Source organism: Diabrotica virgifera, chromosome 1, assembly GCF_917563875.1.
Source record: "Diabrotica virgifera virgifera chromosome 1, PGI_DIABVI_V3a".
NCBI classification, from domain to species: domain Eukaryota; kingdom Metazoa; phylum Arthropoda; class Insecta; order Coleoptera; family Chrysomelidae; genus Diabrotica; species Diabrotica virgifera.
Genome location: NC_065443.1, coordinates 35,116,753 through 35,143,593, shown reverse-complemented (window position 1 = coordinate 35,143,593; position 26,841 = coordinate 35,116,753). Strand labels below are relative to the sequence as shown.

At 32.1% G+C, this 26,841-nt stretch overlaps 1 protein-coding gene across 2 annotated transcripts in view; it reads right to left on the bottom strand.

Moving 5' to 3' along the window:
• LOC126882878 (sex peptide receptor) overlaps positions 1–26,841 on the bottom strand; it is a 1,311,932-nt gene that overhangs the window by 507,496 nt on the left and 777,595 nt on the right. For both annotated transcript variants that reach the window (XM_050648043.1, XM_050647973.1), the window contains one exon: positions 22,256–22,324. The gene's annotated coding sequence lies outside the window, so the exon portion shown is untranslated. The remainder of the gene's footprint in view (positions 1–22,255; positions 22,325–26,841) is intronic.

Here is a 26,841-nt window from a genome sequence, read left to right as displayed (position 1 = left end):
CCGCTGATCAAATGTAATTCCGAGGTCTCTAATTTGATTAACTTCCGTAACTGATACGCCCTTAAGTATGTATGTTCTTTCTAACTGATGTTTAGTATTTCTAGAAAATGTAATTTTATAGCACTTTTTAAGATTCAAATACAAGGCATTGATGTCACACCAACGAGAAAAATTATTTATGTCAGACTGAAGAGCATTCATATCCGAGGTATTTTTAATCGCTTTAAAGATTTTTATGTCATCAGCAAACAACAGAAATTCACTATTATTAATTACTGATGATATATCATTCACAAAAAGATTAAATAGAAGTGGGCCTAAGTGAGAACCTTGAGGAACACCCGATGTAACACTAATGGCTTCAGAAACAAAATCACCATATTTCACTATTTGTGAACGATCTGTTAAATAACTCCTGATCCAACCCAATAAATCATCTCCAATTCCATATCCACGAAGTTTAGCAATTAATATTTCATGATTCACCCTGTCAAATGCTTTGGCAAAATCAGCATATATGGAGTCAACTTGGTTACCCGATTCCAAAGAATCAACGATGAAGTTTGAATACAAAATAAGATTTGTACAAGTAGACTTTTTCTGACTGAAACCATGTTGTTGACCGACAATCAAATTTTTACAGTCGTAGGTTAACATCTGATTAACAAAAAAATCAAGCAACTTTGGTAGTTCAGACTGCAAACAAACCGCCCTGTAATTTTCAACATTATTATTTTTACCAGATTTAAAAATGGGCTTTAAAAAACTTACTTTCCAAAAATCAGGAAATGTAGAAGAAGTTAATGACATATTGAATAATAACTGAATAGGTTTTGCAAGAGTGAATAAACATTTTTCAATAAAATACATTGGTATGCCATCCTGACCCGCTGTCTGTTTCCACGGATTATTCTGTATCTTATCAATAATATCCTTAACACTAATTAAATAAGTATTAACATCAACATTATTTTCGTTCTTAAAATCAGGAACCTGATTTATTTTTTCTTTGTTATAGACAGTCGAAAAGAACCCAGCAAATAAATTAACAATATCTAAACCATTTTCACTAGTTTCATTACCATAGCACATACTCGATGGTAGAACATGAGACTTGCGTTTATTATTGATGTATTTCCAGAAAGAACAAGAATTTTGAAAAATGTTAGCTTCAATTTCTATTACATAACGCCTTTGTAGATACTTGCTAAGCTCTTTACACTGTTCCCTGAGACCGGAAAAAAGAAGATAGCTCTCATCATCGCCAGTCAGCTTAAATTTTTTATGTGCTTTTTTCTTCTCATATATTAAATGTTTTAACTCTGATGTAAACCATTTGGGATAAGTGGATGTTTTAAATTTTTTTTGTGGTATAAACAACTCGATTAAATAAAATAAAATATCATAAAAATCTTTAACCGTGTCATTAATGCTTCTGTTAAGAAATAATAAATTCCAGTCAACTTCTGCTAAATAATAATTTAAAGCAACATAATCCCCATTTTTAAAGTCAAAAAAGTATTCTTCATAATTAAGAACAGATTCATTTAAATCAACAATTACGTCAAAATTGACAGGTTTATGATGAAATCCCTCCTCAAACAACGGATCCAGAGGTACAGAAACAAATATATCAGGAATGCTAGAAAAAATTAAATCAAGAAAAACATTTCGCCGGTTAGATATCGTATTAACCTGGTATAAGTCACAAAGATTAATGGTATTACATAAGTCGTTAGCTGGGGAGTTTTGATTAGCCTGTACCGTGGTACCATAAAGACTGTTACCCCAAATTACATCAGGAAAATTATAATCCCCACAAATTATTAATTTACAACCCGGAATTTTATTATATATATATTCAATTCTGTCACAGTGATCCATATATACATTCCTGCCAGATGCAGGAGGTAAATAAACACCACCAAATACGACAATTTGGCCCTGGCACTTAAGTGAAACAAACTTTTGCTCAACACTATTTTGAGGAACAAACACTTCACACACTTCCAAATGTTTAGCAATTGCTAGTAATACTCCCCCATCACGTTGTTTAACACTAGTATTGTCATTTCTATCACTTCTAAAAATATTGAAGTCATCTAACCCCAATTCAGCATCATGGAATTCAAAATTTAACCAAGTTTCGACTAAAATAATCACAGTGTAATCGGAGCATGACACAGCCTGGCTTAAATCCTTAAGCTTTGTTCTTAAACCACCCACATTTTGAAAATACACATTTAGTATAGTTCTACCACCATTCCGACCACTTACACTACTTTTTGATTGCTATTTTTGATAATTTATTTTTTCTTTGCTCTTATTAATTTGTCGGAGAAGGCTAGGACAGTTTGTATCAAATACATGATGACCTGGATCAACACCATCTATTTTCATTACATCCTTCGCATAATTACAGTTAGAACAAGAATAATTAGTACTGTTGCACTGATTTTTTTTATGTTTACCTGCACATAAAGGACATGTATCCTGTTTAGCTTGACATTTATCCAGAAAATGTCCAAATTTCCAGCACCGGAAACATCTCATAACACTTACAAATTCGAAAAATTTGTAGCTGTTCCAACCAATATGAACTCGATCTTTGTTCGAAATTAAGTAGTGAAATTCAGTAGAGGACAATTCAACAATTACATTCATACAATCATTGGTACTTTTTGTAGATTTAAATTTATGAATTATTTTAGCTTCAGAACTAATAAAATCTTTAGGTAAATTCTGAGATCTAAATTTATTAATAAAAATGTTAGTCAACTAGATCGTCGGAGAATACATTAATTATTTTAATTTTAGGATTAGCTAATTTTCCAATTTTAATGTCATAATCATCACCAAGTTGTTGTTCCACCGTATTCTTTAGATTTACCAAGGATTGTTTATCTTGACAGTGAATCATCAATTTGCCTTGGGTGCCTTGTTTTACTTCAGTTAATGCGACATTAATGTTATTAGGATCCACTTTTTGCGAAAGAACACTTTTTGTAACAGAACTGTTTTGATTAAGGTTTTTAGGTTTAATTATCAATGGTTCAGTTTTATTCTTTTTAACTACATCAGACGATGAAGCATAACTAGGTTTATTGGATGGTAATGAATCCGAAGATTCTAATAAATTAATTAACTTACTAGTTTTTTCGATCAACTCTTCATGTTTGCTATTAGATAAATCACCTCTGCCACTAGTAAAAACCCGAACTTTGGGCAAACAATTATTGCAGAACCACATAAAATTATCAGCATCCTGTTTTAACTTAAGAAACTGATCCTTGACTTTGGCACAGTTCGTGTGATAACATTCACAACAGAAATCACATTTAACAAGCTTGGTATTAACTATAAAATTATCCGAGCATACGGCACACGACCGGCCGCCACCAGACATGACTACTGACTGCACATTGTTTTACATTGTTTTGACTGTTTTACTAGCAACATTAGCATTTTATTTACACTGACATTTAGTATAAAAAAAGTTAGTATGTTATCACGTTCTTGTAAAGTTAACCAATGCCGGGATGGCGACGTCGAAACCGCCGACGGCGAACTGGCTCGACGGCGAAACGGCCGACGGCGAAGTGGCTCGACGGCGAAACGGCGACGGCGACGGCGAAATGGCGACGGCAAAATGGCGACGGCGAAACGGCGACGGCGAAACGTTTCAGTCCGTAATAAGAAAGGCCCAAAATAGAGACAACTTTGCAGAAGTCATCGCCAACCTTCGCTAAGGAGACGGCACCCAAAGAAGAAGAAAGTTAATTACCAGTGGCTGACCCAGAACAGGTTAATTAAAATTTAAAAATCAAAATAAAATAAATATATTTTACAAAATGTAAGAACAAACATTAGAGAGCAATGCAAAATTCAAGATATTGTAAAATGGGGAAGGCAGCGCAAGAGGATATTGTACAACCATAAAAGACGAATGGATGAGAATAGACTCCCAAAAATTGCCTTAGAAAACACCCCGCCCGGTTCAAGACCCCCGGAAGACCAGTTAAAAGATTAAGGGATAATTGGCAATCTACCTCCCAGGAAATTAACCAGAGAGAGCTTCAGAATTAAACAGATCGAAAGATCTCCAAGAAGTAAAAGGAGAAGAAGAAGACAAATTATAACAAAATAGAAATTATGAAAAGAGAGTTTTTTGAGAATAACACCAAATAATGAAAATAACACCACAATAAAAATGAAAATAACACCAAAACATTTTATACAGGAAATAACCTAGGAAAAATTTAATGTAGAATCACTGTGGAACTATTATACAAGAGAAATGTACCAAAGTAGGCTAGCACAGAAGATAAAGCTGAAAGTAACAGACGACATCGAAGATATAAACGCGAAATGGGAGAAAATTAAAAACAATTTTAAAGAGGCAGCAATAGAAGCTCTAGGAAAACGCAAAGTCATACTGAACAAAAGAAACAACAACAATACATCATGGTTTAGAAAATAAATAAAAGAGAAACGTAAAGAGAAGCGAGAGGCCTACATGAAGTATAAAACATCAATCACTTCAGAATCCAGAGACACCTATAGAATAATACGAAATGAAACAAAGCAATTGGTAAGAACAACAAAAAATGAACACTGGGAACATTTTACAAAAAGGATAGAAAGCGACGTCTACGGAACACAAAAAGAAATATGGAAATTCATAAAAAACCAACGGAAAGAAATGGCAGAATTGAAGGAATACAGTAACACACCAGCAAAAGAATGGGAAAGACACTTGACGGAACTCTTTAAAGGAAAGAAAAATATTAATCAAAACAATAACCTACCTGAATTAAGACACGAAATAGAAATCAGTTTTCAGGAAGTAGAGATGGCCATAAATTCACTCAAAAATAGAAAGTCACCAGAACCAGATGGAATAACCAGCGAGCTTCTAAAATACGGAGGAGAAAGTATAACCCTAGAGATGACAAAACTTATACAAAACTAATATTGCACTGCAAGATACCAGACACATGGAGAAACAGCATAATGATACCAATGTTCAAGAAAGGAGACAAAGAAGACCCCAACAATTATAGAAGTATAAATCTACTGAACACCGCACTTAAGCTAACCACAAAAGTCCTAACCACAAAAGTCCTAACCAACAAAATCAATAAACTAACAACTTTATCAGATGAACAACAAGGATTCAGATCCGGAAGATCCTGCGTAGACGCCGTATTTGTACTGAGACAAATCACAGAAAAGGCCATTGAGTACAATAAACCAGCATACCTATGTTTTATAGACCTGACAAAAGCTTTCGATCGCATCCAAGTCAAAGATCCCTTACATTTACTGTATAGAAGGAACGTACCAATCAATATTATACAAACCATCGAAAACATCAATTTTCATAATCAAATACAGGCAAAGATAAATGGAAAACTAACGCAGTTTATACCAGTTATACAAAGCAAAGTCACACAAGGTGACTCATTAAGCCCACTGCTCTTTAATATAATAATGGACGAAATAGTAGAATTAAAAGGTCATGGTTACAGAATGGGGAACAAAGAAATCCATACATTATGTTATGCAGACGACGCCGGAATAATCGCCGAGACAGAAGACGATATCCAAAGATTAACACACATCTTCAATACAACAGCCAAGAAATACAATGTGATAATATCAGCAGAAAAAAACAAATGTATGACAACATCTAAATTCTCACTACGATGTAAAATCGAAATTGATGGGAAAATAATAAAGCAGGAAGCAAGGTTTAGATATCTGGGAATAGATATAATCAGTTAAGGAGATGTTGAAGAGGAAGTACGACAACAAAGCTTAAAAGCAAGTAAAGCGGCGGGATCCCTTAATGACACAATCTGGAAGACCAAACACCTAAGACAAGACAGTAAAGCAAGAATCTATAAAGCAGCAATTAGACCTATATTGACATACACGGCGGAGACAAGACCTGACACATTTAAAACGAGACGACTACTAGAAACAATAGAAATGAAAATACTCCGACGAATATCAGGGAAAAGTCTGTTGGATAGGGAGAGAAGCGGAAACATAAGAAGATCATGCAATGTAGAAGACATAAATGGATGGGTGACAAAACGGAAACAGGAGTGGAACGAGCACATTAGTAGAATGGCAGAGGATAGAATAGTTCCAGTAGCACGAGATAAGTCACCAAATGGACGAAGAAGTATTGGCAGACCAAGAAAAAGATGGTGCGAGGACTTAAATAATTTAGGAGGCTAATATTAAAGAAGAAACAGGCTTTAAAGCCTACATACAAGAAGGAAGAAGAAGATGAAGAAGAGGATTTTTGAACAAAATGGATTTTTGATGGAGTTAATATCTGGAATCAGAAAAGCACAACGAACAACGTTAACATGAGTTTCTTCGAACGATTCTCAAACAATTCTACTTGTAGGTATGCACTGGAAAATTGTCATGTTGGAAGATTAAGTTGTTATTGTAGGATCTTTGGATCACTGATGGCAACATTATGTTCTCAAGAAAATATTTGTAATATAATTCTATTAATTTTTCTTCTATATAAGAACAAACTTCCGGGCCTTCAGCTCTTATCCATCTTTACTGACCGTAGCTGTATATAAAAGAATAATAGGTAGGTATAAAAAAGCAAAAAAAGTTTATTTTTTTGAAAAGAATCAATAAAACATGTTTTTTTCCAGTTAGAGAGACCTTGGACGTTTACTAAAGACTATTTCACTAGACTATTTTTAACTAATAAAATGTCATAACAGCAACACCACGTTTGACAAAAAGCTACGTTTGAGCTACTGACAAAACTCCTTCCTGCCCGTGATTTCTCAGCGAAAAAATTATGACAGATCCGTCACGAAGGTATCTGGTAATCAACGCTGGTAGGTAATTCTACTGTTGTCAATTTGAGAAACGTCATGGAGGCGTAATCAATTTTGGATATATTATAATGAATCCAAGTTATAAGTTCCACATGCTTCCCACATAAAGATATACATAAAATGACATGGATTTCACCAGATGGAATCACACCCAATCATATTGACCATGTGCTGATAGAAAAAAGGGCAGCCAGTAGTATCTCCGATGTGAGAACACGACGAGGAGCATGCTGTGTATCAGACCATATTTTACTACAAACCAAATTTAGATGCAGAGTTAACAGGGAAAAGAAATCGTGAATGAGTTAAGGACGCTTGAACTGCACTCCATAGAGGGCAAATGGAGTAATATCAAAACAGCACTACTGACAGCAGCAGCGTTCACCCTGGGAAATAAGAAAAATGATAGAAGAGGAGCATAGTTTGATGACGAGTGCAGACAAGCAATAGAGGAACGAAATGAAGCACCCAAAATGTACATAACAAGAAGAACACGGGAAAGACAAACATTATTTGAAGTCGCAAGACGGAAAGAAGACAAGATATGTAGAAAAAAAAAGAGCCTATGAAAATAGACAAATAGAAAAAATGGAAGAAAATTTCAAAAACAACGAAATGAGAGGGGCATACGAATACCTAAAAAAGATAAGAAGTGGATATAAACCTCAAAGAAATCTATGTAAAAATGAAAGTGGGCAAATAATCAGTGACCAACAGAAAGTCACAGAAACCTGGAAGAATTATTTTCAGACCCTACTTAAAAGTATGTAGACATGGAAGATGAAATTGTTATGAACTACCTAGAACAGAATGAAGTAGATAATGGAGTAGAAGCTCCAACTGTAGAGGAAGTTCTCGAAGCTATTAAGGCCCAGAAAAACAATAAAGCTTCGGGAGTTGACTAAATACCAGCAGAACTGTATAAGATAGGTAGCGACCACCTAGCAAGTCACATCCACGCGCTTATCAAAGACATATAGCAAGAGGAGAAAATAACCGACGACTGGAAAAAAATATAGTATGCCCGATCTATAAAAAAGGGGACAAACTCGAGTGAAAAAACTACCGTGGAATCTCTCTACTATGTACAGCATGTAAAGTCCTCACGTATATTTTAAACCAGCGGCTCCAACTACTAGCAGAAAATATTATTGGAGAGTATCAAACGGGCTTCCGACGGGGAAGATCGACACTGGATTAAATATTTACAGTCAAACAAATCTTGAGAAAATCATGGGAAAACGATATTGATGTTCACAACGTGTTTGTAGAATTCAAACAGGCATACGACTCAGTTAAAAGGAACAAGCTATACTATATATTGGCTAAATTGGCAATACCATACAAGCTAATAAGAGTCATTATTAGCCACAATGGATGAAACTCAGGCACTGTACGAATACAAAACCACCGGACAGACTTTTTCAAAATTTCGCAGGGACTAAAGCAGAGAGATGGGCTGGTCCCAACATTGTTTAACCTGGCACTGGAGTATGCGGTTAGGCAAATGCAAACTGGATGAGGAAACCTACTGACCAACCGAACGGTTCAACTGACCGCTTATGCCGATGATATTAATATTATGAGTACAACATCAACAGGAGCACATGAAACATGCGCAAACATGCGCAGAGTTAAAAGCACAAACAAAAATGCTAGGTCAGAAAATTAACACAGAAAAATCAAAAATAATGACACATATGAGAAGAAATATAGTCCCACAAAACATTATACATGAAGATGACATTGAAACGGTTGAAAAGTTTACATACCTGGGAGTAGAAATATATGCCGACGGATCAGAAGATGGAGAAATACGGAAGAGAATAACGCAGGCAAACAGAGCTTATTTTGCCCTCTCCCATATATTTCGGTCTAAAAGTGTCCACCAAAATACAAAGATGAAAATCTATAAAACTTTAATTCTACCAATAACATGCTATGGCAGTGAAGTCTGGGTTCTGAAAGAAACATCCAAAAACAAACTCGACACATTCGAAAGGAAAGTACATACTGAGGAGAATACTAGGACCTGTGAGGGAAAACGAAATCTTCAGAACTCGATACAACAACGAACTTTATTAACTTTATAAGGAAGCACTCCTGTCAGACTTCATTAGAATACAAAGATTGCAATGGGCCGGACATGTGATAAGAATCGGAGAGGATAGGCTACCAAAAAGAGCACTGAATGCTAGAATGCAGGGAAAGAGACCGGTTGGAAAGGCAAGAAAGCGCTGGGAAGACACAGTAAACAGCGACGCACAAGCCTTTTAGGAGTCCTTGTATGGAGAAGAGTAGCCACAGACAAGCAAGGGTGGTGGCAAAAAATAATGGAGGCCAAGGCTCGATTTGGGCTGTAGTGCCTAAGAAGAAGAAGATAATGAATCTAGGCGAAAAATCAAGACTTGGATGCCACTCAGGTAAAGAAATCAAATAACTGGTATCGAAAAATATCCCATTGAACACGCTGAGGTCCAGAAGCTCTATTTAGACCCAATTTTCGGAGTTCCGACGGGTGAGAAATTCTAAGCTTGAAAGATGTACTACCGTAATGGAACTAGCAAAAATTCATGTTAAAGGCAAAATCATAGTTATTCTTATTTATCATAATTATTGTGGGTATTATAGCGACCGTAAATTGTTAATTAACCATTTAATTGTTACTAAACTGTTCATTTTTTCCATCGACTTCTGGAAATATAATCTATACCCAAAGGGCTTTTATGTCACTAAATTATTTAATTATTGATAAATATTTGCTTACCTAAAATTTTAGTTGAAAATTCAAGATTTTTTTGGAAAAACCCGCATTTTCTGAGGAAATGTTATTCGAAGTAAATCGGGAAAAACATTTTAATTACGGTGAATTTTTATTTGGGTGTTTTTGGTGTAAAGTTAAAATCTTTATAGTTATAGAGCAATAATTTAAAAAAACAGGATTTGGAGACGCCATTTTGTTAATAAAAAAAGTAGGACACTATCTGCGGACTTTGCAAACCTATATTATTATATAGAACCATAAGATTCGATTCCAGCAATAAAATTGCTGTTAAATAACTTTTCCTTGTATTTTGTTAATTAGCCCAGATTATTCTGAAATTTTTACAAAATCACTCGACTGGCGTATCGTGATTTAACTGTCAAAATTTAATTCGCGAAAATTGTCAGAGAATGAAATGTGTTTCACCCATCTGGTATCCTTTTAGTTCTTACTTTTTTTTATTTCCATGATCATGTTGAAAAATAAAGGACTCAGGGAATCCCCCTCTATTATTCCTTTGCCCTTCAATTGGGTCAATTAGTTCGTCTTCTAATTTTAGTTTAACCGTGTTGTTCTTGTAGATAGTTTCAATCGTTATTATAATAATTGTTCCTAGAGGTACCCCTCCTGAGTACATCAAATGGAATACGTCCTGTAATATGAGCCTATCAAATGATTTCTTGAGGTCCACGAAACAGAAATATGCCAGTTTTTTGTATTCTAATGATTTCTATTGAACTTGCCTGATTATAAATATAGCGTCGGTGGGGTGCATAATCTTCCCGACTTAAACCTTGTTGTTCTTCTGCTAATATTTTAATTTCGTTCAGTTTGTTTGCTAACACTTTGGTTGTTAATTTTAGTGTTGTGTTTAATAAGTTATTTCCTCTGTAGTTTTTCAAGTCCCATTTTTAGGGATTAGTAATTAGGATACTTTTATCTCCATTCTTGTGGTATTCTGTTTTGTTCTATTATTATTTGAATTAGTTCTAATATTTTTTGGTCAGATCTTGTCCTCCGTACTTTAGGAGTTTGTTCGATATTTTGTCCTGTTGTGGTGATTTTCTATTTTTTAGTTTCCTGAATGCTTCCTTCACCCCTCCCTCCTTAATGTTTATTTCTTCATTGGTCGTAACTTAAGGTGTTGATGGTTCATTATCGTCACCTTTAGCAAAAACAGATCGAAAGTAGCCTGATAATGTGTCCTTCTGAATGTGTTTTATTTTTATTAGTGCGTTCATTTCTTTTTCTTTGTCCTGTGATCATTCTCCATATTTCCTTTTTGTGTTTCATAGAAGTCGTGTTCTATGTGTTTTGAGAAGATCTCAGTATTTGCTTTTTATTTGTCTGACTCAAGTATTCGTTCTGTTTCTGATTCGTTTATAGTGGTTGTATGCCAGTTGTGTTTGTTTTGTTCCGTATTGTAAAAAGGCTTTATTCTTTTCTGCACATGTTATCTTCACTTCCTCTCTAAATCATGGGGTTCTCTTGTTTGATATGCTAGTATTCGTTACTTTCTTTTCTCCAAGTGATTCTGTCGCTGCGTTAGATACTTATGTTATCTTTGAGTTTTTGCCAGCTTTCCTTAATGTTATCGTTTTATAATTATTATTCACTCTCAGCCATCTTCTCTGATATTCTTATATATATTTAAGTTTGAACAGATTATTTTTGTTTACACCAGGATAAATATACAATCAGTATGTTTTCAGGGTCAGTTCTGTGGCGGTACACTATTTGCTGAGTTTATAAGCCATGGTACGTTTATAGGCCATTGGAACAAATTGCAGTCAATGTCTTGTAATGATACATTGGTTTCAAAATTTGTAGGCGATAAGGCAATGTACGTAATTGTCTATCACTCACATGAAAATCATTGGTATTCTATCTCCTGACATTGCCAATACTCTAGTTCGAATAATTTTATTTTAATCTGTTTGTCCTTTGTCTGTTATAAATTATTTGTAAAATTTTTAAATAAATGTCTACGATATTTCGGGATCAGCTTGATAGCTTCCTTTTTTTTTGACGAACTGCCCTAAAGATCATCTGAAGGGCAAGATTTAATAAATAACTGTGCTCTATATTTGCTTTTATTTGGAAAATTTATATTTATATTGGAGCATTGAACCGTATTTTATCCTAAAATAGTTCTACCCAAAAAGACCGGTAGGTCACGTAGTTATAGAAAAACTCTCTTACATTTACGAAAGAAAGTTTTAAATGTAAAGACGTAAATAAAAAGAATGTTTACAATTTGATGAATTATATTTTTGAAGTTATACTTCTTTACGATCGAGAGTGAAATTTTATTATATGCCGGGCGCATGCGCACACAGACAGTATGTATTTCGTTGCTAATCTTTCAAGATGTATGTATCAGCGCTGTCAGCGCAAATAAGTCATATTATATCATATAAAAGTATAAAATGATATATTAGTGTTAAGTAAATGTAATATTAAATATTACATTTGCTTAACACTAATATATCCTTTTATATTATATTATAATTTTTGTGTCTTTGGGTTTGTCTTCCTCGGGAATAAGATATTTTATAATAATAGTAAGTATATTTAAAGTATTTTGTATACTTCACTTGGTCAGTATATGAGAAATCTTGTAACCTGTCAAAGCAGAAGGGATATAGCTCAGTGGTAGAGAGTTTCCCGGAAAGAAATCCCCGACGATTCATATTTTTTTTATATTTTTGGTATCGTTTTAATAAAATTTTTTTAAAAGTGGTAGGTAAAGAAAGTTAGTTTAATATTTAAATGGAATACAAATAACCTGTCAAGTATATTAATTTCGTTGAAATCATAATAATATAAGTATAACTTCTTACGTGCGTACAAAGTGCACACACATTATTTTTTATTTTATATATTACTACAGTCACAACAGAGTGAGTTCTTATCTTACTTTCCGTTCTTTTAACAAAAAATTTTTTCAATAATTGAAAATTTTTCTGAAAACAAGTATAAAAACATTCTGCAAAAAAATATATATTACTGTTAACTTGACAATGTCGCGTTTTCATTTCTTCCAGTTTGAAAATTCATATTTAAAAGTAATTGCGTTCACAATTGCTTTGAGAACTGTACAGGAATTTTTAATATTTAAAAGAATAATAAATTTTCCGATTTTTCAGTTCAAATTATAGTGCAGTCACTGAGGGTTTTCACCTCCGATTTCGTTGATACTCCATCGATTTTCCTGAAAATTGGTGAGTAATTAGAGGATACCTCAAGGAACAAAGGTGACATGATGCCAACTTGCGGTTTTACCCTGGAGGTGGATGCCACCCCTTCTCGGGGGTGAAAATTATATTATTAAAAATAATACCATAAGTCGACAGAGGGACAAATTATAAGCAAAATTTGTAATATAAAGTTATTAAAACAAATCAACACTTTTTGAGTTATTAAAGACCAAAGATTTTATTTTTTCGTAAAAAATGCATATTTTAAATCGGGTTTTCACGTATAAATCAAAAACTATAAGCTTTTTCAAAAAAGTTATTATTACTAAAATTTAAGATAATAAAAAATTGAATACACTCCTTACATAACTAACTAAACTAATGTTAGTTCAGAGTAAGTTATTGGCAATTGAATGTGTATTTTTTTCGACGAGTACTCAAATCTAAATATTCAAGCTTAAATAACAGGAAAACGATGCAATGTATAAAATATTCCTGCTAAACATTTGCCAAAGTACTTAAGAATACCTATCAAATGAGCTTCATAACAAGGTAATAGCGTCAAAATTAAGCAAGTTATAATGAAAATAAAAGAACCATTTCGAATTTTTTAGGAAAAAGTGAAAAATAAAACATACGCCATTTCCACAAAAATTAAAATTTATAGTAATCCTTAGAAGAACTTCTTTATATTAGCATAAGTGATGTTTTCGATAATTTTGACCGGTTTAAAATGCATATTTTTGAAAAAAGGGTATAATTTTAAAAAATCATAATTTTTAAAATTATTGTAATTCTCATATTCTTTTGATAATAAGTACAAAAATACTCAATATATGTAAAAAATTATATAAAACCAAATTTAATTTTTTCTGTGCCAAATATTTTACCTGTTTTATTATTTTTATAGGGTAAAAAATAACCGAGATAGAAACGTTTAAATATTAAATTTTGCTGTGGGAACCATGCAACCCGGGTCATTTAACCTTTTAGTTTTAAAAAAGTAAGGGGTTTAAAAGACTAGGTTCAACGTGTTTAAATAGCACTTGGAATTAGCTTTCAAACAGTTTTTAGAAGAACCTGATATAGTAAACACGAACGGAATTATTAAAAAAAAAATAACATTTTTTGGAAAAATTTTTAAAAGATACATTTTGAAAAAATTTTGGAGCATAAATTTTAACGCTATCAACATGTTCGGGGGCTCATTTAATAGATAGTTTTAAGTACTTTGACAAATGTTTAATAAGTTTATGTTATAAAATGCATCAATTCCCCGTTATTTCAGCTAGAATACTTAGGAGTTTTTTACTCGCCGAATAAAATATACATTCAATTACCTATAACTCACTTTAAGTTAACATTAAAAGGTTTTTGTAGTAAGGGGTTTATTTCATTTCTTATTAGATTTAATTTTGATAATAATAACTTTTTTGTAAAAACTTACACTTTTTGAGTTACTGATGAAAAATTGGTTAAAAACACGCATTTTTCTCAAGAAAACTTAAAATCTTTGATCTTTAATAACTCAAAAAGTTTTGATTTATTTTAATAAATTTATATAACAAATTTTGCTTGAAATTTGTCCCTATATCGAATTATGGGGTTATTTTTAATAAAATAATTTTCACCTCCTTGAAGGGGTGGCATCCACCTCAAGGGTAAAAGAGCAAGTTGGCATCATGTCACCTTTGTTCCTTGAGATATCCTTTAACCACTCACCAATTTTCATACGAATCGATGGATGTTCAACGAAATCGGAGGTAATAGCTCATATCCACCCTCAGTGACTCCACTATTAAAATATAGACCACAAGTCCCTTTGCACACAACTACACCTTCTCTTGTTTTTAAGTTTCTTTTCATTTAAGATGAAATGTATTTACTAATAATGGAAAATGGCAAAATATTGTAAACAAACAAAATACCTCTAGAAGTAGTCCACAGAATAAGGTTTTTGTCGGGAGACTTGACCAGCCAGGTTGCAAATGGGTTCTTTTGGGTATTATATACCTATACTCCATCTAATTTACTTACCGTTACACGTCATCCGCGTCATAGCCCGTGACGTCACATGATACCAACACGAAATATTTAGGCGGTAGGTGTGTTCTTTTTTAGAATCACTTTGCCGAGTACACTGGCGTTACAGCCACTAGACATATTTTATTATATACGCGTAGAAATAATATTTAAAGATTTCTATTAATGTCAACTTAAAGAAATACACAATAATATGTTTCATTTAATTTGTATAAATGGATTATAAAACGTTTTTATAAAGCACATTTGTTCGGAATACACTGTAACTCTAATCGAACGCAGGTGATATTTTGGCATAAATTGGTAACATTTATTTGACAGTTGCAGTGATGACACTTCATATTTGTTTATATTCTTTGCTATAAGTATTTGTTTCATTATATTTACTGTTTTTATTATGTACTTTAACGTAAGAATATAACTTAATTCTTGTTTTCTATTTCTTAAGTTTTTTTTTATTTACATTGAATAATAATTTGTTTTGCTCTATAATCCACTTCCGCAAAAATTGTGTGATGTATTTGATTTAAAATGAATTCAAGAATTTTTTGTAATTGGGCAACAATGTCAACTTAGATCTCTAACGTAGATAATGACGTGCAACGGTAAGTAAATTAGATGGACTGTAATACGTTATAAATACAAAAATGTCCGTTACAGTTCGGACGAGAATTTTAGTTATTAACAAATAAGGGTCAAAAATTACAGTTTTTTCGTTTAAATCGCTACAGGTAAAATAAGGTAACTAAATATCTTATTTAGAGTATTCATCTTTTAGTAGATGAGTAAAGGTTTAAAATGGCTGTTTTTGAGTTTTGGTCCGATCATTTGTTGCTCCAGAAATTGTAAAATAAGACTAAAATTTCGAAAATAAAAAATTTGCTATAACTTTTGCGAAAATTAACTTAAGATTTCAATATTGCTTGAAAAAGTAAAAGTCCATATAATATACAAAATTTTTTGACGATTCGTTAATTAATTTTAATTTTATTCAACTTTTATCTTACGGAGCTTTTTTTGCAATGTTATTGCTCAGAAAATAATAATGATACAGCAGTTCTGTAGAAACCGCATGCAAGAAACATACCTATTTTTTCAAACCTATTGTTATCATTTGGATATCCTTTTTTAGTCTGAATAGGAATTATTCGCCATTCGGAAGAAACCCTAACATGAAACCGTAGCCCATTTGACCACCTAGGGAAACCATTACAGCCACAGTCAAGTCACTCTGGGAGTATGTCGATTTGGGAGCAAGCTATGGGACATTCCAGTCCCATTTTTGTAATCTTTCCACCTGTACCTACAGGAACATGGTTCAGCACCTCCTCTGGTGCTAATTTCATGGATTGCAGCATCGGACTTTACCTTTAAGTCTTTGGATGAAGGGATTGGTTTGGGAACATTTAAAGTTTGTGGTTTAAGTAACTATTGTGCTTATATTTCAGACACTTGGTTTACATGTTATTAATTTTTTCAGATTTAGTTTATTTTTTTATATATTTGTATATTAATATTTGGTTCCCGAACTAGTGTATCTATGGTAAGTTAGTTGTGTACACAAGGTAATAAGCCTATACAATTAGGTTTTTATACGTTATTGGTTTGATATATTTTTTGTAATATTAGTAGCTTGTTTCCCAAATATTTCGTTGTTCAATTCGCTTTACTTCATTTGTTCGGTTAATTAGTCCTTTTGGTATTTATCTCAACTGCATTTCTCTTTCATTCATTGTATTTAACTTGCTTAATTCATCATTGAATTTTCTCTTCGTCAGGCTTGTGCCTATTTATTTATATTACTTTTAATATTTGTCGATTTTTAATTTAGTTGTACGTAGCAAGCGTACTATAACCATTTGGTAGAAGACTCATGTGAGTTGTACCCTATATGTAAGTGAGAGGTACTTATGTAATTTTGTAACAGATAACATTATTGTAATTATCTCAAATAATATAACTTTGTATAACTTATGTCATTTTAGAGTCACAGTATATGCTTTGTCTAACTCAGAGATTGTTAAAAATCTGGTAGTTATTTTTAATAAATATTTATTTATTTTGGATATCATTTATTTTTATTATTCCTTTATGTTCATTATTATAGGTTTAATATATTTAATATTCGACAGCAGTGTAAGATACCTGGGAGAATGATCTAAGATCATTTTTATGGCGCCCGTGATTTGTTAGTTTCATTTGTTTTGTTCGTCTTTAACAATTATTCATCTTCATTCAGTTTCAGTACATTATTCTTATTTTATTATTTCACCTTTTAGTCATCATTACTATCTCCTTAGAGCTACTGTTCTTCGACAGGCATGCAAACGAGCCGTATCCATCCTTGAGTGTCAAGTTGTTCTCTTGCATCTCTTGCTAGCCAATTCTATTCAGTTTGCCTCTGTCTCTTCATACTTCTACTTCTATCCCTTTTAATATGCCCTTCTCTTCACTTCTACATCCTTCCAGTTTCCTCCACTAATACTACTGGAAAGTAGTATTTTTCCTACTGCGGCTTCTCCACGTAGAAGCCACTTCACTTGGTTCTTTACATCCCATCTATGTTTATTTTTGACCAATTAGTTACTCCCCTTTTTCCTTACTTCTGTTGGAGTTTATCAATCTCTTTACTTTCACTCCAACATAAGTTTTCTTATTTTTGTTACAAACCCCTATTTTTAATAGCAATCTATAATATATTTAAATTTACAAAATTCTCCTGTCATAGTGTTAGTTGCCATACTCCTCCAAGACGGCTTGACCGATTTTTATGAAATTATAATGTATATTCGGTAGGTCTGAAGATCAGTCGTAATCTATTTTTCATATACCTGAGTGATAAGTGGGTTCCCCCAAAACATTTTGTAATGTTAGTTGGGGACATGCGTACATAACGTACTCTACAAGACTACGAGTACATACAAATTAAAAAATAACGTTCAAAATCCATCAACAAGCTCCGGAGATATTATTCGCAGCATATGTTTGAAGAATAAATTTCGTTTATTGGGTGCACGGATTTTAATAATTCCCCTCCACCGGCCACGAGCCGAGTTCGTTAGAACGTCATATTTTAAGCTTTATTAACAGCTCTGATGAAGTTCAAAGTTTACTCAAACTTTTACACATAAACTATATACCTTAAACTTCAAATTGGCGCTAGTTAGGTTGCTTAATTGTTATAAACAAAGTAGCTCTGAATTAAATAAAAAGAGTGGCTAACTTTCTCCTTAATTGATCTAGGCGGATTTTTTTGTGATAATTTGTGTAAAAATATAAGATTTACAAATAACAAAGTAGCTTTAGTCTAAAGTTAATAATAACAAAATTATTCTAATTACATATAAGCCAAAAATAACTTTACTTTACTAAAATGTTTTTAATGGTAAACATGACTTCTGTTTATTTTTTATTAAAAATAATGAAAACAGAGGCCTTCTTCTTTCATGTGGTATCGCCAAAATTGCTGTATCATTATTATTGTCTGAGCAATAACATTACAAAAAAATCTCTGTGGGATAAACAAATTGAATAAAATTTAAACTAATTGACCAATCGTCTCGAACTTTTGTGTATTATGTAGACTGTTTGACTCTACTTTTTATGCAATATCAAAGTCTTAAGTTCAGTTTCGCAAAAGTTATAGCAATTTTTTTATTTTAGAAATTTTATAATGCTACAAATACCTTTTATGGTGGTTCAAAAATCTTTAAAATTAGCACTGTTAAATGTCGATTACATTCAAACTAAACGAGATGTGGTAAAACAAATTGATGACTAGGTAATATATTTTAAGGAAACGGAGAATTATATTTAACCCCTCATCCACCAGAATTTAAATGCATCGTTTTTCTTCTACAATACTTTTTATTATCGTGTTATTTATATGTCCAAAAAGTTGGACGGGTTTAAAATGAATAGTTTTTGAAAAAAAAAAAATAATATTAAATTATAGAGCGCATTTTTAGACTCTCTTAAAAATCTTTTTTTTTTCTCCATGTAACTCGAAAATAATAAAGAAATAGAGTAATGAAAGAAAAAACAAAGGATTATCTGAAAAAACCCTACATTTTTTACTGTACCTTTTATTCGTATATATTACCATTTTCGAGTTATATGGAGAAAATGAAAGATTTTAAAAAAAATTTAAAAATGCGCTCTATAATTTGATCTTATTTGAAAAAAAAAACCGTTTATTTTAATCCCATCCAACTTTGTGAACATAGAAATGACACTAGAAAATGAACATAGAAGGTATTATAGAAGGAAAACGATGCATTTAAATTCTGGTGGACGAGGGGTTAAATATACTTCTCATCTTCCTTAAAATACGTTAGTCATCAATTTTTTTTTGCGCCATATCTCGCTTAGTTTTATGTAATAGACGTTTAACACTGCTTATTTTAAATTTAATATCAATCACCACAATAGTTATTTATGTAACAGTTCGTGAAGTATGCTTTTTGCGAACGCACGCGATGTTTACAGCACGTGCGACAGCGGCGCGAGTGCTATACATCGCGTAAGTTCGCAAAAAGTACTTCACGCACAGTTTCATACAATATTTTATCTACGATAAACAAATAAAAAAAATGCAACTCTTGGTCACTGGAATTCATTTCTATTCTACAATGTTTAGAACTTTGACATTTAAAAATTCTAACTTATTTCAATCCACAAAACTGTCAAAACTTTTGATTTAATTTATTGCTCATTATGTCATCACCATGACAACGAGAGGGTTAAGGATATTTGATTATATGAAAGTGTGCCAAAAAACAGTGCGAAAAAGTAAATCCCATTTAAAATACATTGTTACTTCACGCACACTTTAAACCCTTTACACCCTGCTATCTATAATGACAGTTTTCACAAACTAAAAATTTATACATAATATGACACAGAGTAGATAAAAATATTTATAGGATTATACCCCTAAAATCGACCATTTATCTGTTATTTTAAGTTCAACATACTGATTTGAGCATGCACCAAAAAAATCTCTGTTCACCTACCATATCTCTTTTTGTATTATAACTAGAAGAATTATAAAGAAGTGAATCTGGTTGATTTTTCATAAGCTATAAAAATGTTTTATACAGTGAGCACGTAAAGGTTGGAATAAATTCATTTTCTCGAGAATGGACGATTTTGGAAAAAAATCCCGAAACAGGTCAATTTTTATTTTTAAATTGCGACTTTTTGGCATATATATCATACTAGTGCCGTCACCCATCTGGGCGTGATGGAGTCATCTACGATTTTTTTAAATGAGAATAGGCATCTTGTGATAGCTCATTTGAAAGGTAATTCAATTCTCTATTCAGTAATGTAAACATTAACATAATTGTTTATACAGGGTGCACAAAAAAAATTTTTTTGGATTAAATTTATTGACATAAAAAGAAAAATGTGTGTAATTTATTTAATTCAAAATACATTTTACTCCTATCAGAAAACAGGAAATAATGTTTATTTGACAAATAAATATTGTCTTTAGCTTAAATTCAGTCTTAAAGCAGCCACCCACCTTCCTCTTGACAGTTTGAACATTTAATTTAAGCGAAAAGCAATGATTATTTTTCAAATAAACATTTTTTTCTGTTTTCTGAGAGCAGTAAAATGTATTTGAATTAAATAAATTACTTGTATTCTTCTTTTTATGTCAGTAAATTTAATCTAAAAAAATTTTTTTTTGGACACCCTGTATAAATAGTTATGTTAGTGGTTATATTACTGAATAGAGAATTGAATTACCTTTCAAGTGAGCTATCACACGACCCCTATTCCTATTTAAAAAAATCATCGATGACGTCATCACGCCCATATGGGTGACGTCACTAGTATGATATATATGCCAAAAAGTTGCAATTTAAAAATAAAAATTTACCTGTTTCGGGATATTTTTCCAAAATCGTCCATTCTCAAGAAAATGAATTTATTCCAACCTTTACGTGCTCACTGTATAGTTTTTTTCGCAAAAACCGTCCGGAAAAGGAGAATTATAGAAAAGTTTATGCTTAGAATTAGGTTCTCTAGCCACTTCCGTGGTTATTTTGACTAAAAAATTTTCCGCCTTCGAGAAAGGGTGGGAACCACCCTCCAAGATAAAACCGCATAACGGCATAGGGAAGACTTTGAATTGGAATATGAGTAGAGGCAAATACCCTCACTGACTGCAAATATTCAATTAGCAAATTGTCAATAATGAATTCAATATACAAATAAATTAGTCAAAAAACTGTGTTAATAATAAATTACAAAGATTTAAGGAATGTCACGTATTTTTTGAGAATTTTTCGTATAATATTTATAAATGTGGCAGAGAAGCGTCGTGCGCCGCGGCAGCTTAAATATCAAGTGGATGCGACGCCCATAATAATTTCGCATTCTTTGGATTTTAAATCGCTTATAACTTAAAAACTATTAACTTTTGAGAAAAAATTACTCGAGTCCTTTTTTATTTAGTGTGGCCAAAATATCCTAAAAAATGTTCTTCGAAAAAAATGTGTTTTTGGCATTTGTTTAAAAAAGTTTCTGCCAAATTTTACATTTTTGGACAAAAATCCGCAAAGAAACCTAATAACAAAATTGTTCCTACGAGAGAAGCTCCACAACCTGGATTAATTGAAAATAAGGTAGTCGAAAATAAAGATATTATAAATATAGTCCAAGTACTGGAAGCGGATTTTGCTCGAGATAAGTATTATGGACAAACTACATATACAATTATATTGGATGCCTCAGAAGTCAAACGGTGTAAGTCAATTCTCCCTAAAAATGACTTATTGAAGTTTAACACACATTATTATATATAATAATATTATTATTTCCTTGTTTGTATTTATGAATATGTTACCCATATTATGATAAATAAAGACGGTTTTTTTGTTTTTAATAATTACTTATATTTCTGCAACTACATTCAGAAACATCTTAGTATCTCATTTTAAACACTTATTGACTTACACCGATTGGCGTCTGAGGCATCGAATATTGAATTAGTAGCGGACACGCAGCTGTCTGCCCCTGGAGATTTTGCTTTTTCCCAAATTTTGGTGCACTATCGAGATCATGAGTGTCATAAAAAAACTAATAAAAACCGCGACTTGTTCCCTTATAACTACCCTCGTCCCCGTCTCTGGTGTCCGCCCGTATGGTAAAGTCATGTACACAACTTATTCAAAATATCTCCGTACAATTTGTCCATATTACTTATCACGCACAAAATCCGCATCTCTTTGACTAATACGGTAGCTGAATTAAAAAAAGCGCTGAATTGAAAAAAAACAGACAGAAGGTAGGTCTATAGGTCTATAGGTCAACAAGCAGATAATGCTACAAATATGTATTCTAGAAATACTTACGTGAATAAGTGATATCTGTATGTTGACTTGTATATAGGTACACCCGGCACTGTCTTACTAAAATACGACCTGAAAAAAATATTTCTAGTTTATTTTTTGACTAATGTGATAAAAAGAAGCAAAACAGAGTAGTAGCACTATTAAACAGCGTCGTGCTAGGTCAATACCACCAAAATAAAAAATCAGTTAACTATTTTTTAACTACGTCAGCAATGACAACTTTTCTTATAGACACATTTCAAGTTAGAGCTTTGAGTATCACCCTTATAAAATCCTAATGTAACAAGTCCCGTAGTTTGTCCGGTCCGTTTTCGATGTGTAAACACCGAATGACGTTTAATAAACGTATTTTTTATATCCCGGATAATAATTTCCTTATTTATATTTTAAACAAATTATATTAAAATAATATTTTTAAAATTAAATAAAGGAATTTTATTCTTTATTTATTAGTTACTTTTTACATAAATTAAATCATATTACTAGGGCATTCCAAGATTTTGACGTTTATTTCACCGGTAGGAGGCAATTAATAAGTGTATTCGCAGAAACAGTCGGAGACTAGTCGACGATAAGTGAAGCATGCCATAACTAATAGACTAAGGGCCGGTTGTTCGAACGCTAATCAAAACTGATCATTATCAAATATTTAATTACAATTATATTTGATTAAGCGTACTTCTGACAGATGTCGCATTTTGAGGTTATGTTGACTGATTTGTTTTATTATTTTGGTTTTAATTTAAAATAAAACATAATTAAACTCTTTCTGATGTTAATTTCTTGTTCTTACTTATAAATCAATAATAATAATAAGCAATTTTTAATAATTTAAGAGCTGCGGCTATATTTTAATTACTGTTTTACCTACAATCAATATCTGATTAGTGTTTTACATGTATTTTTCATGTCGCGATTTGATTTCCCATCAAGAAAATTGATTACAATAAATGATTGATTATAATCAACTCCTTGATTAGCGTTCGAACAACCGGCCCTTAGAGCCGCTATAGGTGAAATTTCTTAATCATTTTAGGCACGATGGGACCCTATAACTTAAATAGTAGAACCTAAAAGAAAACGTATGAACACTGTGCCGTCACTTTTTAGTGGCACATGCGTCGACAGTGGCGCATCAAACTTTCCACATATGGACGGGATAAATAAATTAAAAGTTACCCTCCCTTACTAACAGAATTAATTTTTTTTATTTTTTTAAGTTCTATGTGATTAACACATAGGATTCAGCGTAATTTTAACCCACCACCCCCTCCCCCCTGCCCCCACCACCAAAAACTTCATTTTTCGTTTTTTTTTTTTTTTTTTTGGTGGGATGCAATCAATTTTAAAATTTCAAAAAATTCACACGCATAGCTGAGGCTTTTATAAAACATGCCTATTTTTTATAGACCCATAGGTAGAGTGTACATAACCTCAAAAAATTAAAAGAAATTTTTTTTTCCAAAAAAGCGTATAACTTTTTTTGAGGAATAGCTGCAGGTCTAATTTTTTCTTTTTCTTATGTGTCTTATCAAACACTATATTTTTAATTTTTTTTCAGATTTTTCCGTAAGGCTCCCCACCTTCAAAAATCCGAAAAACTGTTTTTTGGGGGGTTTTGGGGGTTCTCCATATTTTATAGACTTCATAATATATCAAATCAATTTTGTTTTTATAGGATATATGTAACTCGAAGTAATTAAGTTCTTTTGAATATTTAAAAATCAGAAAAACACGTTCAAACCCCCCAAAACCCCCTTAAAAAAACAGTTTTTTGGATTTTTGAAGGTGACCAGCGTTACAGAAAAATCTAAAAAAATTAGAAATATAGTGTTTGATAAAATACACAAGACTAAGAAAAAATTAGATCTCCAGCTATCCCAAAAAAAAAGTTATATACTTTTTTCCAAAAAAAAAATTTTAAAATTTTTTTGAGGTTATGTACACTCAACCTACAGGTCTATAAAAATATACGTGTTTTATAAAAGCCTTAACTATGCGTGTGAATTTTTTGAAATTTTAAAATTGATTGCATCTCACCAAAAAAAAAATAAAATTGAAAAATAAATTTATTGATGGTGGGGGCAGGGAGAAGGGGGTGGAGGGTTAAAATTACGATGAATCTTATGTCTTAATCACATAGAACTTAAAAAAATGAAAAAAATTAAATTCTGGTAATGAGGGAGGATATTTTTTAATTTATGTATCCCGTCCATAAGTGGAAAGTTTGATGCGCCACTGTCGACGCAAGTGCCACTGAAAATTGATGGCACAGTGCTCAAACGTTTTCTTTTAGGTTCTACTATTTAAGTTATAAGGTCCCGTTGTGCCTAAAATGATTAAGAAATTTCACCTATAGCGGCTCTTAGTCTATAAAAGTTCGCGACAGGGTGCACAAACGAACATATTTTATTTGTTTATATTTTTTGACATTGTGTTTCTTAAATTTTTTACCCCTTTAATAGTTTTTTAGTTGTATTTTGCAAACATTTTATTGTTGATTTTGTGTAGTTTTTAGTTGTAGAAGTAGGCACTTGAACGACTTTATTTAGTTTTAAGGAGTGAATAAATAAGGATGAGTGAATATTTTCGAGAGTTGTTGGCAGACAATACCGATGTTGCTCGTGGGTACAGTAGTTAGTTATTTAGCATTTCTATAGGACATATTTTATAACAAAGCGAATTATCTAATCTTCCAGTAAAAATGTTAAATTAATCCTTGTAAAAAACAAAATTACAAATAAACGCAACTCAAACGATCTTAAACACATTAAGACATGATAGAATAACATTTATGTTTGCCTCCCCGCTGTCAGATTGATATAAAATTGACAATATGTTGGAATGACCCATATTTAGTTTTACACGGTTTGCCTTTAACAGTTCTATGTATGGTTTATTCATACGTTAGCAGATGGCGTTATAGTCCTTGGGCCCACATATAAAAGTATTATTTATGACCACACCGTCGAAACATTTTGTACTTGCTATTTGGGTGGAGTCGGACAAATTTGGAGCTTGGCGCTTTATGGTAGTGGGGCGTTTGTCTGTCAAGCTGTCACGAAGTTGTCAATTTTATGAAAGAAAAAAATTTATAACCATGTTGGTCCTTTTATTTTAATCAATGGTTTTTATCATATAATCAGCGAAAACAATTTTGTCGGACAAAAATATTGGGCCATATGACGCGTCGGACACGCTAAACATGTCAAATTTATGAAAATAATAAATTTATTACCACATGGCTAATTTTAACAGAATCTACCATAAAAAATTTTTACAATAATGTGGTAACCCTGTCGGACAATTTTCACGGGGCATATGCGCAGTTGGATGCGCCGAAGATGTCAATGTCCTGGAATTTTTTTATTTAGTACCACAGATGTCATTTTTAATTTGTACTGTTTTTTTACATGTGTAATGCATATTGGATCACTTGTCGGACAAAAATAATGGGTCCAAAATTTTAACAAAATTTTTCGAAATTTTCCCTCTTTTCGGATTTTTTTTTGAAAACTCGAGAAAAAAAACTACGGGACGATGTTTGTCATTGTTCAAGGAGTATGTACACACATTTTCAGATCAAAATTTTTCCAAATTTTCCAACTTGTCAAAAATTTTTTTGGAAAATTTTGGGCACAACCCTACGTCACGCCCTTTTAAATGTTGTACTTAGTGTGTGTACCTATTTTCAGCTAAATCGATTCAAACGTAACCGGGAATAACTGTTTTAAATTTTTTTTTGACAATGCCTCCTCGTAAGGGCGTCGATAACCTAAAAGAATTAAGTTTTCTCTTCGTTTGCCCCAACATTTTTGTCAGACAATTACATTTTTTTATTAAGAATATAATTATTTGTAATCTACTACTTTTGTCGGAAAAATGGTTGTGAAGATAAGAAGTGCACGAACCCAGCATAATTTAAAAGTATAGTTTACTAATAAAAATAAAATTTTTTGTCCGACTGTCGATTTGCCCCAATAATTTTGTCGGACACTTAGATTTTTTGATTTAGATTATAATTACTTCTAACCTCCTATTTTTGTCGGAAAACGGTTGTAAATAAAAAAATTCCAGGAAATTGACGGCGCATCCGACTGCGCATAAGCCCCGTGAAAATTGTCCGACAAGGTTACCAAATTATTGTAAAATTTTTCTATGGTATATTCTGATAAAATTAGCCATGTGGTAATAAATTTATTATTTTCATAAATTTGACATATTTAGCGTGTCCGACGCGTCATATGGTCCAATATTTTTGTCCGACAAAATTGTTTTCGCTGTTTATATGATAAAAACCATTGATTAAAATAAAATGACCAATGTGGTTATATTTTTTTTCTTTCATAAAATTGACAACTTCGTGACAGCTTGACAGACAAACGCCCCACTACCATAATGCGCCAAGCTCCAAATTTGTCCGACTCCACCCAAATAACAAGTACAAAAAGTTTCGACGGTGTGGTCATAAATAATAATTTTATATGTGGGCCCAAGGACTCTTAGGAGTATATTGAATTATTTTAAATTATTAATGAAATATAAAATATTATTATTTGATATTAAGTTTAATTATTATATAAAAT